Consider the following 13484-nt stretch of genomic DNA (forward strand, 5'->3'; position numbering starts at 1 on the left):
GGTTGGATCGAATCCTCCGGGAACCGCAATTTGCCAGGGCAAGTGCTGGTATATTTATACCTTGAAGGTGTCTAGGAATGCCAGTATTGACATAAAAGTCGGGCAGAGGAACGTCATGAATGAACCCCTAAGGAATAGATGTTCATGCATACTTAATGAGTTCTTGGAGAAATCAATATTCAAGCTGAGAGAAATTCCTAAAGGCTTATGGGTCTGGTTTTCGTTGTGACGTGGATGGACGGATGTAGGTGGCCATGGCTGTATTTGGTTTGTACGGACAATGTCTAAATAAGGGCCGGATTTCTATGTCCAAATAAGGGCAATGTGAATTGTACCTATATAAGGGCATAAATCGGGAAACCTATCTACGGAACCTAAATCTGAACACAACACCCACTCCAGTTTCGTATGAACGATGTTACTAAATCCTAAACGTTCTAAACATATCTTAAAACAACCACTAAGTGGTGGGTGGAGGAGGAGGATTCCAGTTCCGTGTGTTCCGTGTGTTCCAGGCGCGCCCAGCAGTCACTTTCCCACTCTTGCTTGGCGAGCAGGACGGACGCTGCTTCCTTGCTCTGCACTCTGCACTCTGCTCCCGCCCAGCGTGCCCGGTCAGCGGCGGAGGGGGAGAGGCAGGCAGGCAGGCAAGCTGAGAGCTGAGAGTTCAGCTTCACAGCTCCGGTCATCGGTCGGCGGGGGAGAGTGACAGGCGAGCTGTGAGCTCGGATCGGAGCAGGGCAAGGAACTACGGGACGGTCAATTCTGGGAGTTACGTGCGTGAGGGCCCAGGCTCCTCCTGCTGGGACTGCATCACCTTTTTCCTCCCCCCGTTCTCCGTCCTGTGCCTGGACGACTGAGGTGTTTGAAGAGACTGGGCGGGCCGAGAGAGGAGAAACCATTGACCTGTGTGACATCAATGGAAGTTTGAAGCTCCTCTTCTTGTCCACGACACCATTTGAGAGTGCCATAAAAATCCTGCAGCCATTAGAGGTCTACCATGTCTGCCAAGTGATCAGAGGAGAGCCAGGATACGGGATATCCCTCACTGGTGTGATCTCTGCGGGCAGAAGCACGGAGCGACCCTACCTGTGGGTCTTGTGTTGGGGTAATCAGCTGCTGTTGGTCTGATCACCGAGCCGGACGCTCTCCTTCCCGCTGCCGCTGCTGGAGGTGCTTGCAGCGGGCGTCAGGCGGTGGGAGGAACTACGCTTCCCAGGATTCCCGGCACTAGTACCGCCCCCAACCACCACCACTTCCGCGCTAGAGGTGCCAAATACGAACGGTTCCCTCGGTGGAGCGGGAGTCATCACTGCGGGCAGAAGCACGGAGCGACCCTACCTGTGGGTCTTGTATTGGGGTAATCAGCTGCTGTTGGTCTGATCACCGAGCCGGACGCTCTCCTTCCCGCTGCCGCTGCTGGAGGTGCTTGCAGCGGGCGTCAGGCAGTGAGAGGAACTACGCTTCCCAGGATTCACGGCACTAGTACCGCCCCCAACCACCACCACTTCCGCGCCTGGAGGCGCCAAATACGAACGGCCTCCTCCGCGTCGCGGGACGCGCGCGGGCGGCGCCCGGGCAAAGGGCGGGCCGTCAGGGGCCAGAGGGGGTCGGGCCGGGTCACCCCTCTTGGTTACTACACATGGAGACCTGACAGTGAGTTATGACTGTTTGACCCAGGGATTGTAAAATCATATACATATCTCTTTTCCGTGAGACTCTGCCACTTGCTACGGCATCTTGCCTGTATTGTATTGTACGCATACTGTGATAGGGGAGGAGGGGTTAAAACTGTACCTATTCCAGGCTGGGTGTAGTGAAGGTTAGGACTAGCACGGGGTGAATAAGTACCATTACGACACCTTCAAGGGGAGTGATTATTTGTTGTTGGGAGCATGGCAGGCAAAACGGTTACACGCTCGACAAGAGCAAAGCTAAACACTCCCTCTGTTCCCCAGGCGCATAAAGCTGACACTAGTTCTCCTCTCCCTGCAATTAAGCAGCCAACAGCTATTGACCGTATGCTTAAAAGAGCGCTAGGGGCTGTGTCCAGCGAAATCGAGCGCACAGAGCGACGTTTGTCCTTAACCCCAGTATTTGACCCACTTGTCGCTACCCAAGATCAGGACCAGGAGGTTGTGTTAATTTCACCGCCCAGCCCGTCAGAGTCTAGCGAGCAGGATATCTCGTGTGCCCAACAGACCACTACAAGGAAAAGGGAGGATTTAGTTGCAGCCAAAAGCGTCACAATGCAAAGAAATAAGAAAGGCTGCCTAAAGAAGCGCAGGACCAAAAATAGCATAGTGAGTTCCTCCCACCCTGCGAGCAGAAACAACATTGGGGTAGAGCGAGCAGTACAGACATCTCATCAGGTAGACCCACCAATATGGTTGACTCAAATTACGTCAGATTTACAAGCTCATTTAGAAACATTTATTGTAAATCAGTTGAAGCCGCTAGTAAGCAGGTTGGACAAAATCCTGAGTGAATTAAAAAATAGGGAGAAAAAAGGCAGCCCAGTAGGGGAACCAAGTAACTCTATAAATACCCCAGACACTAATTTAGTGTCCCTAAGGGATAAGAACATTAGCAACATAGGGGACGCACAACCAATCATTGTACAGACCCACAAAGTCCCGGTTCCCCAGCTACATGCGGATAAGCTCACTAACCCAAATGACAGAGGATTACACATAATTAATGGTCCAGGTGTGCCACAATCGGACAAGCGATCCCAACTATCTGCTGATCCCAATGTAAGAACAGCACACAATGCAGAGAGGGCTACCACAATAAATCCCACTAAGGCTCTACCTACTGTCAATTTACCACCTGAGTCATGCCCGTTGGTGGTAGTTTTTGCTGGGGTCCCAGAAATAAAACACGAGCAGAGAGAAACACACCAGGAGTTAAAAAATAAACTCATTCATTGGTTGACCCAAAATAGACCATTAGCAGATAACCAAGATGGGGAAATCCTTTTGGTTAGAAGAGTGAACTGGATAGGAACCAGACCCAAAAACATCGTAGGCAATTGTATTATCGCTAATTTCAGGGATAGGGGGGTTGTCGAGCATATCCTCAGACAGGGGACACTTAATCGTGTGAGCGGTATAAGGCCTTTGGCACTTAGTTATTTTTACCTAAGGCAGCATGAAATACAGGAGGGACTGCACAACACTTGGAGAAGTTGGGAGGGACCAAACTTGTACTCAAACAGGACCCCAGATTGCACATGAGGAACGGCTGGGATATGGGCAGGGGGACACCCATGCTGGGTAAACAGGTTCAGCCCACTAATGCCTCTAGAGGAGATTGATTGACTAATCGCCCCACAAACCCCGGAAAAGCAGGCCGATATAGAATACAAGAATCTTGACTTGGATGCATTGATTGGGGGAGACTCGAAAAACCGAGGGGGGACACCACTTACACACTTCTTGGTCAAAGAGGATAGACAGTCAACATTAGGGGAGCGCAGGTGTAGGAGCCTAGTAAAGACTCCGGAAGCCTCTAACTCCATCGCTAAGGGACGTCCGCAAGTAATCTCAGGGTCAGGAGCTATAGCCCCAGCTTTAACATTGCAGGGTATGGAATCTCTGAGGCCACATGCTAGGAACCAAGATGGGCTGGTTAATATCTCTCAAGGTATGACTGCGCCAGGGAAAGATAAAATAGCGGAAGAGGGACTGAGAACTATCTCCTGGAACATAGCAGGTCTTGCAAGTAAATTTGACAATGAGGACTGGCGGCAGTACATGACCCATTTCCACATAATTTGCTTGCAAGAAACCTGGGTAACAGACAACACCCACTTCCACATGGCTGGGTATAAATGTTTTTTCATCCCAGCACAGAAAACCTCCTCAGGTAGAGCTAAGGGAGGATTGTCCATGTATGTAGATTTAAAAATACAAGGCAAATGGACCAGTGTGGACTGGTTCTCATGGAACATCCAGGCTCTGAGGTTTAGGAGTAAAGGGTTAAGGCTTGTGTTGTGTAATGTGTATAACCCAGGTCTTTCCGGAGATGACATTCCCATTCTGGGGGAATTAGATTCCAGACTGAGCCATGAGCTTGCGCCTGTTAACGGGGCCTTGGCCTCATTGATATTAGTAATGGGTGATTTGAACTGCCACTTATGCCCCCTGTTGTTTCCGATTGATGTGAATTGGTCACTATGCCCAGTGAAAAAAGGCCCTCATTTTATTCACTCATCGAGGGGTATAGACCTGGGTAAGCTCCTTCAATCGTATGACCTGGAGCACACGGTTGATATGATGCCACTGGGGCCAGATGGCACTCTCCCCCCCACCTTTAAAGGGAGAGGGTGCTCTTCCTACATAGATTATATCCTTGCTTCCAGGTGCTTAAAGAATCGGATCACTGAAGTAGGAATTGAGTGGAGCCCCTTCAGTGACCACAACCCGTTGGTAATGGAGCTTCTGTACCTGGCGAAACAAAAGTCTAATCCAGTAGGGGGCATCACCGAGAGAGTGACGGACCAAGGTAGAAGACTTAGGTGGGCGAAATTAGACGGGGAAAGATTTTACCGGTCCTTAATGGATAAAGGTAAATCACTCATAGATGAGTGTTTAGATCTCTCTGTGGTAGGGGATCGATTAACAAATGCATTTGGCCAAATAACTAGTCTGGTGGAGGGGCTATTGTGGACCAAGGCCCCAAAGAATACCAACCTGAATACCCCGAGATGGTTCGATGGGGACTGTACACGAGCCTTGAGGGAGTTAAAAAAAGCCCTTAGCAGTAAACCTATGGATACTGTGAAAGTTACCACGTGTAGACTAAAATATAGGAAGGAGCTGAAGAGAAGGAAAGCAGCACTGCAGGGGGAAGCGTGGGCGGCCTTGAGGGAGGCCTCCGAAAAAAGGGACATCACGGAATTTTGGAGACTAATAAATACCCCCTGTTTTCAAGACAACAACGCCCCTGAGATTGGCACAAACATCTTGCCGGAGCAGTGGACAGCCCACTTTGAGGGCCTGTACAACCATGGGGAGGAAGACCGGACAGAGGAGATGGGGCTGGTTACCCAGGGACAGGTACTGGAGTTTACCTTAGAAGAAATCGTTATGGGCATTGAGGGACTTACTAAAAACAAAGCCCCGGGCCCAGATGGGACCCCACCGGACTTGTTTCTGAGTAACGTGGAGTTATGGGCCCCCATTTTAACCAGAGTTATAAATGCGGCCATTAGGGTTGGTCTGCCCAGTTCCTGGTCGTTGGCTATTATAGTACCCATTTTTAAAAAGGGCAACAGAGATAACCCCCAATGTTATCGTCCAATCTCCCTGATAGACGTTACAGCTAAAATCCTAGGAAGAGCAATATTGAATCGCCTGACTGAATGGGCCGAGGATAATAATATCATCTCGGACGTCCAGTACGGTTTTAGGACAGGAAGGTTCACCAGTGACCAATGCCTGAACCTCTATATGTTGGTCGCAAAGTATATCAAAACCAGCAACGAAGCCATCTATTTGGGGTTTATGGACTTGGCTGCTGCATTCGACCACGTTAATAGGAACAAGCTCTGGGCTATGATGACTCATTTGGGAATTGACCCAGGCCTAATTTGTACTCTGAGGGAATTGCACAGAGAGACCTCCGCCAGAGTACGTTACAATAAGGAAGGGGGGTTGACTGATTCTTTTAGATGCACAAGTGGTGTGAGGCAGGGCTGCATACTTGCCCCTTTCTTATTTTCGTTATATATTAATAATTTAGAACAGTCCCTGACCAATGTAAAAACAGATTGCCCTAGGGTGGGGACACGCAATATCCCGGTGCTGCTGTACGCAGATGATGCGGTTCTCCTGGCGCGAACCCCCAAAAGTTTGCAGATTCTAATTGATGGGTTTGTCAAATTTATGGACGTGCTAGATCTGTCTGTCAATCTAAAAAAATCTTATGTAATGACGGCAGGTCATAATCCACGGTCCAGCTTTCCATATAGAATTGGAAATCACACACTAGAAAGGGTGCAATCGTTCTCGTACTTAGGCTTGCTCTTTGATGAGTCACTGAAATTTGCCCCTTTGGTACAGGAAAGGTGTGGCAAATTGGTGGCCTCAACTGGTGCTATAGCGGGTTACGGGAGGAGAGTTGGCCGTTGGTGTCCGGAACAAACAATGAACCTTTATGGCTCAATGTGTTGTTCCAAAGCCATGTACAGCTCAGAAGTGTGGGGTTTCATTAATCTTGATTCACTGCAAAGGGAAGAAAACACATTTTTACGTTCAACACTGAAAGTTCCTAATAGTACCCCAGCTGTCATAGTACACAGAGAATTGGGAAGACCTTACATTGAGGATATGATAAAATTCAGACCAATTCTGGCCTGGCTCAAAACCTGGACAAACCCCGAAGCTGCGTTGAGTAGGCAGATCCTAAAAGATTGCCTTGGAAGAGATAAAAGCCTGAACATCCCATGGCTTAACTGTGTTAAAACTAGCCTGGAAAATATGGGCTCCAAGGAGTTCTACTCAAACCCCTCAGTGATTACACCACAGGATAAGCTTAAACTCAAGAGAATTTTTTTGGACCAAAGATCGTCTGTTCGAACCACAGTGGAAGGGGCCAAACGATCAGTGAGTGCTTATAGCAGGCTTGAAACCACTGAAGGGATGGAACCGTACTTTTGTGTTATGTATAATGCCCAAGAAAGGTTTTTAATGTCACGTTTTAGGCTCAATCTTTTATCATATTTATTAGCTGACCCAGCTGGTTTTAGTCATTCAATTGAGCAGAAGGGTGCCTGCGGCTGCGACAATAGGTCTCCGCAGGACACCCTTCATTTTGTACTCCTATGTCCTTTTTATGCAACCCCAAGACGTAGATTTTTAAAGGAAATTTTAAAAAAGGCCAGGTTTACTCGAGCCAAAGAGGCATTGACCTTCCTACAAAGGGCTAGTGACCCATTAACACTGTGTTCTGTCATAAGTTTCTTGAAATTTGCACTAAGATTAAGGGTGACCAGAGGCTAGAACCATTTGTGAACTTGGCAGGATCCCTCACCCGCTATTTCCATTAAGCTACCAAGGTGGACTCACTGTGAATAATGAATTATTTTTATATACATAGATTCAGTCAATGTTTTTGTATGATGATTTAATACTATTTTTAACTGTATATAATGTGTACTCTTTTATGATGGTTTTTAACCACCGAATAAAGAATTTACTGACTGACTATCTTAAAACAGAGTATCGCATGGATTTGCAAAAATAAGCTAAAAACATATGTTCTAAAAATACATTGCAAAACCATTGCTATGCATAAAGTGTTGTACATATTAAAGGCAATGTTCCATTCTAAGCATAGGATCACATTGGAATGCTAAATGAATGAACCAAAATATATACATGTGATGAAATGGCTCGTAAATACAGAAGAAAATAGGGCCAAAACCGTTTCATATCAGGTTACACAAGTCAAATTGTTATTCATGACAAGTTGGCATACTGTCCCTGGAAGTGTTATCAAAGAATTCTGTTCTCTATGAATAGTTCTACTATAAGCAGATTACTGTGCCAAAAAATGAAAAATAAAATTTTGGGACGGGATGAAAAAAAATATATATAATCATCGAAAAAGTTCAAAAGTCAGTATTACATCTGAAAAAGAATGAAGGTCAAATTCAGAGTCTTTCCGGAACACTGTGTGCTTGAATCAAAGGTCAGTCGGTGGGGATGGAGAAAACATAACATTTTCTAATCCTGTAGACAACTAGTCATCTACCGTTGTGGGTGAGAGTTGGAATACCTCGTGTAGAATATCAACAGCACATAGATGCGAACTATCGCCGTGAGCATGGGAAGCATCAGCAATGTCCGGATTGGATGTTACCTGTGCGCCTGGTGTTTCCTCTCGTACCTCAGCAGTAGCATGTTGCGTCTGTGAGATCTCAATGAATTGGGAGGTTAGCGGGCTCGTTGCCGGGCCAGACCATAAAAAAGCGAATGTGACGCAACCGCGCAGCATTGTTTGCCTGGAAGGGTTGTGTTCAATACCCTCCAGGAGCGTGTGTCCGAGGCTACTGTGTGAAAGGTGAACCTGATTTTAATACGATTTTAATCTTTGGTGCCTTATAACATTGCGCATTTGCACATGGAATTTGTTGCTTGTTGCTGTTGCCATTTTAAAAACCGAATCCATATTTTAATTTGAAAACTCACCCCGTTGCTCAGACTCGGTCCGCCCCAGTTGCCCGGAAGCTGAAGCCATCTGACGCCTGCCGGTTCGGTACGGCGGCGAAGGGTGGTGAGTGGCAGCCATTGGGAGGTTAGTGGGCTAGTTGCCGGGCCAGACAATATAAACGGATGCTGATGCGACCACGCAGCATTGTTTGCCTGGAAGGGTTGTGTTCAATACCCTCCAGGAGCGTATGTCCGAGGCTGCTGTGTGAAAGGTGAACCTGATTTTAATATGATTTTAATCTTTGGTGCCTTTTAACATTGCGCATTTGCACATGGAATTTGCTGCTTGTTGCTGTTGCTATTTTAAAAACCGAATCCATATTTTAATTTGAAAACTCACCCCGTTGCTCAGACTCGGTCTGCCCCAATTGCCCTGAAGCTGAAGCCATCTGACACCTGCAGGTTCGGTACGGCGGCGAAGGGTGGTGAGTGGCGGCCATTGGGAGGTTAGCGGGCTAGTTGCCGGGCCAGACCATATAAACGGATGCTGACGCCACCGTGCAGCGGGCGCGCCAAAGGCGCGCCTAATGCAAGCCCGTCTGCGCTCGGCCCGGGCTCAGGGCTAGGAACCCTGATCCTTTGTCACCAGCGGATCTACTCTAGAGACACCTTATGGAAATTAAACCCACTAGAGGGCAAATCATGATGCCTCAGATTTCCGCCTTGTGTCACACCGGGGGCCATGCCAAAACACTGTACCAATTGTCAATGCTCACTCCCCCTCATCCTGGCGCTTCCCTGTAAATCCCCTCCCAGTGGCAAAATGGGGTCAGGGACGCCGATGGTTGAGCCTGAGTTCAAATGCCTACTCCTAAATGCGAGAACATAGCGCAGAATGTTCCCTGCTAATTGAGGAACACAACATTAAGATGGCCTTCATCACGGAGGCCTGAACGGACAGCGCCTCTGGACCGGACATTGTCAAAGCCCCCCCCCCCAGACTTCTTTTTTCACACGCTAGATAGACCTTTAAGGAAAGGAGGGGGCCTAGCTGTTATCTATCAAAAGAGCCTAGCACCCTCATTCAAGGCGGCCTCCAACACAACTTGTGAAGCTTTGTCAGTCAGTGTGCGTTATGCGCCACAAGACACTTTTAAAGCTATGCTCATCTACCGACCACCAGGCCCCAGAGGCGGCTTCCTGGAGTCCATCGGCTCACTGCTGGAGGAGGGTTTCTGTGCCAAAGCTTTTACCATGCTAGGCGATTTTAACTTTCACCTTGAGGACCCCACCGATCCAGATACCACTAGGCTGTTGAAAATCATGGGGAGAGGGGACCTCTCGCAGCGGGTAGAAGGCCCAACCCATGAGGCTGGCCACACCTTAGATGGAATATTTACAAATTCCTCCAGACTTTCCATCTTGGATATCCTGCCACTTCCCTGGACAGATCATGCTGCTATTATTTTTGCAAAGGCTCTGTCCCCCACCAAACTACCCAACTCAAAGCCCAGGGAAAAGATAGCTATCCGGACTTGGAAGAATATTAACTCTTCCAACTCTGATAAAGCCCTGACAGACTCAGTTCCAAATCTGTCCACTAACATAGAGGAAGCCACAGCAGCCTATGAGGAGTGGATCAATATTGCTTGTCACAAATTGACCCCTGTCAAATGGTGCTCCCCCAGATATAGGCTACCTTCCGCCCCTTGGTTCTCACATAATTTTCAGGAGCTTAAATCAGAGTGCAAAAGGTTGGAGCGTCTCTGGAGAAAGGGGTGCAGTCTGACCAATAGTGAAGATTATAGAGCCAGCTTTACAGCTTTAAAAAAAACACTTCAGGAAACAAAAAAGGCTTACTTCTCCGAAAAGATCATCGGAGAAAAATCCTCAGCGAAGGAAATTTTTAGAACAGTAACCAATTTCATGACTCCCTTTAAACCCATCTTGCATAGTAACCCAGATTTCTGCAATACCCTAGCCTCTTTTTTCTAAATAAAGTGGAAGCCATTTTCTCCTCCTTTAACAACCAACTGGGCGAGGCCAGTGATTGGGCTCTCGGGACTACGGTAACCGATAATGCCCCCACGCTTAATATCTTCACCCCATTGGTTAACAAGAAGGTTAACAACCTGCTGATGGGGTGCAGATCTGGGTCCCCTAAGGACCCTTGTCCGGCTGCGGTACTGAAAATGTCTTCGGAAGTCATCTCTAATACCCTCACCCCATTACTCAACCTCATAATGGGGACAGGCTATTACCCTTTATCCTGGAAAACGCCTTCAATTCTACCACTTATTAAAAAACCTAATTTGGAGCCAAACGATCCAAATAGCTACAGGCCCATCTCCCGCCTCCCTTTACCAGCTAAAATCATGGAGAAGGCCATGAACATGCAATTAAGCTTGTTCCTGGAGAAAAACAATATACTGGATCCCTCGCAATACGGGTTCCGCGCGGGGCACATCACGGAGTCAGCATTGATAAAAGCCACGGAAGAGGTCCGTGAGGCTGTGGACCAGGGAGGTTCAGCCATTCTGATCATGCTAGACCTGTCGGCGGCGTTCGATACGGTCCATCACGAGGTGTTGATGGGTCCTTTATCGAAGGCTGGGGTCCAGGGCATGGCCTGGAACCTACTGAAATAATTTTGGGCCGACAGAGTACAAACAGTAGATCTAGGAGGGGACAGATCAAAACCATTTGCTCTTCCCTGTGGAGTCCCACAGGGATCCTCCCTTAGCCCGGCGCTTTTCAATATTTATTTGAGACCGCTGGCTGCCCTTATAAGATCTTTCGGGCTACGCGGATGATACGCAAATCGTGCTATCTCTACAGAGAAGCAAAGAAGCGGAAAAGGTCACTAGCTGCCTTGATTGCATGGCAACCATTACTGGCTGAATGTCTGCCAATTGCCTGAATGTAGGCAAAACAGAGGTGATCATTTTCGGGAACAATCCCAACCTCTGGTCCCCTGCCTGGTGGCCCAGTGAGATGGGCCTCCCACCACCACCCGCACTTAAGGTAAAAAAATTGGGGGTGATTGTGGATAACACTCTCACATTTGGGGACCAGGTTAGCAGAGTGGTGTCAACCTGTTTCTTTATCCTGAGAACCCTGAATAAAATTAAGCTCCTCCTCACGGAAGAAAGCTTCAGATCAGTTATTTCAGCTCTCATTCTGTCCCGTTGCGCTCAACGGAAGTAAAGTGGGCAGCCGTTCCCAGGGCGAAAAAGGCCAACTGGGGCGGAAAGAGCTTTGTTCTCAGAGCCACCAACGCCTGGAACGAACTTCCGTTTTATCTAAGGTCTTCCACAGAACTCCTAGCATTTAGGAGAAGTCTGGAGACATGGTTGTTCTCAGCTTAATCTCTGATAGGGCTCTAGGGATGGAGGGTTTCCAGGTAAACAGTGTTCAGCGGCAGGACACCTTCGGGTAACAGTGCGCTTCATAAACCCATATAACATAACATAACTTAACAATGAATGCCGCCATCAGGATTGGTAGCCGCTGGGGACAAAACAGAGCATGGGCCGTTATCGGGTCCAGCAGAGTATCGATATCCGTAGGCATGACTGATGGGAGTTTCAGACAAATGTCCAGCACGCATTCTTCACAGCATAGCAGGCAGCGTAGAACAGGTAAGATGCAATCTTGCCAGATTGGTCTGAACGACAGAAAGCAAGTGGTGTTTAATTCTCGTAGACGAGGTAAACCCAGAATTTGGACGATGCGCTCACGACACTTCATCTCCAATAGAGTTCTTTCCATGGTGAACTGGGTGTCGCTGGTGATTTGGCTTGCCATATCGTAGCGATAGGAGCAAAAATAGTATCCCTGCAATGAGTGCCTAAAGGAGCGGCAGTCCGCCAAACACAGAGTGCACGAAGTTTGGAAAAATTCCGAGGACTGCTTGAAAAGGTGCTAACAGTCCTGCACACACGTTCTTAAATACATGTACAATACCGCTCGTATCAAACATGTTTAAGATACGACCTGACATTTCTGAGAAATGCACAGGGCAGGTTGTATACAAAAGGGTATGTGTCTCTGCAGAAGTCCTTGCGACTTGGAGATCATAGGTTTCTTTGGCAGAGGTCAAAGCCACAGTTTTTTGTAAAAGAATGGCTTTCATTCTGCTTAGAGTATCAATTCGTATAGAAGAGATATTTAGTGAAGGTCATAAAGGCGAATCCCTGACTATGTCTATTTGGGGAAACAAGACTTGCATACAGCAAGTGACCGTGGATGTAACCGTTATTAGATATGGGATAGCTGGCAGCATGCCACAGCAGCTCTGATCATTCAACATAATGTAACTCCCATTTGAAAGTTGACCAAAGATTGGATTAATCACTACTGCTGGTGAACCATGCAGGTGGCAGGATAAGCTTGTAGTGGAACCGTCACAGGCCCCGTGTAAGTTAATACCCTGACAAAGGAGAGAACCGCTTAGTGCGTGTTCACAGTTTTCACCGCTAAAAAACACTTCATGTCCCCCACTCCAACATCTGTGTGTAAGGTAAATCCCAGGATGTCTTGATGTATTCTTTACCCAACCTTTCATATTTGCGTGATGGTATATATTTTAGACAATACTGAAAATGGAAAGTCGTAACAGGCAGAGTAATCTTACCATGTATGATCCACTCAGTAGCTGGTTTTTCTGCCACTGTGAATGGTAATTTCTCCAGTTTTTCAATGCTCAGCACCGCATAGTCTGCTCCCCTTTGTGCCAGTTTGATCTGTCTAGCAGTGAGATTGAATTCTGAAAACAGTGACGTAGTATTGATTAAACGCCAAGGCACATAGCCAGAACGCAGGTTTTGAAGCGTCCAGCCTAATAGCATGATAGAACGTAGCTGTGACTGACCATGTTGCAACATGACCAAGTCTTGTTCCATGATGTCTATGACAGAGGACACAATGCTGTCCAATGAATATATCCTGGACGACAGAGTCGTTAACCCATTGTCTACTACAGAGAGAGATTTCTCTAAATTAATACGATCAATTTCTCGTATTTGTTCTGCAGTCTCTGCTTGGGTGACCTTCCATGCTTCATTATAAGCAGCGTAGATACTGGCATATATGAAACGTTTTTGGCGCGGTTTTCTTGGTCCTAGCAAGAATTCCCTAAGGTCTGCGCCTTCTTGAAGTAAAGTTAAGTTTTGTTTTACATCCTCTAGTGTAGCTTTCTGTAGCCAATCAAGGCAAAGTTTCCCTACACTGTAAGTTGTTACTACCCCCGGATGCTGTCTTTGGACATAACGTGGGTCTGGCCTATGAATTGTTAAACCCTGTGTTTTGTTCAGGAATCTATCT

This window comes from Triturus cristatus, chromosome 1_2 (genome assembly GCF_964204655.1).
Source record: "Triturus cristatus chromosome 1_2, aTriCri1.1, whole genome shotgun sequence".
In the NCBI taxonomy this organism is placed as follows: Eukaryota; Metazoa; Chordata; class Amphibia; order Caudata; family Salamandridae; genus Triturus; species Triturus cristatus.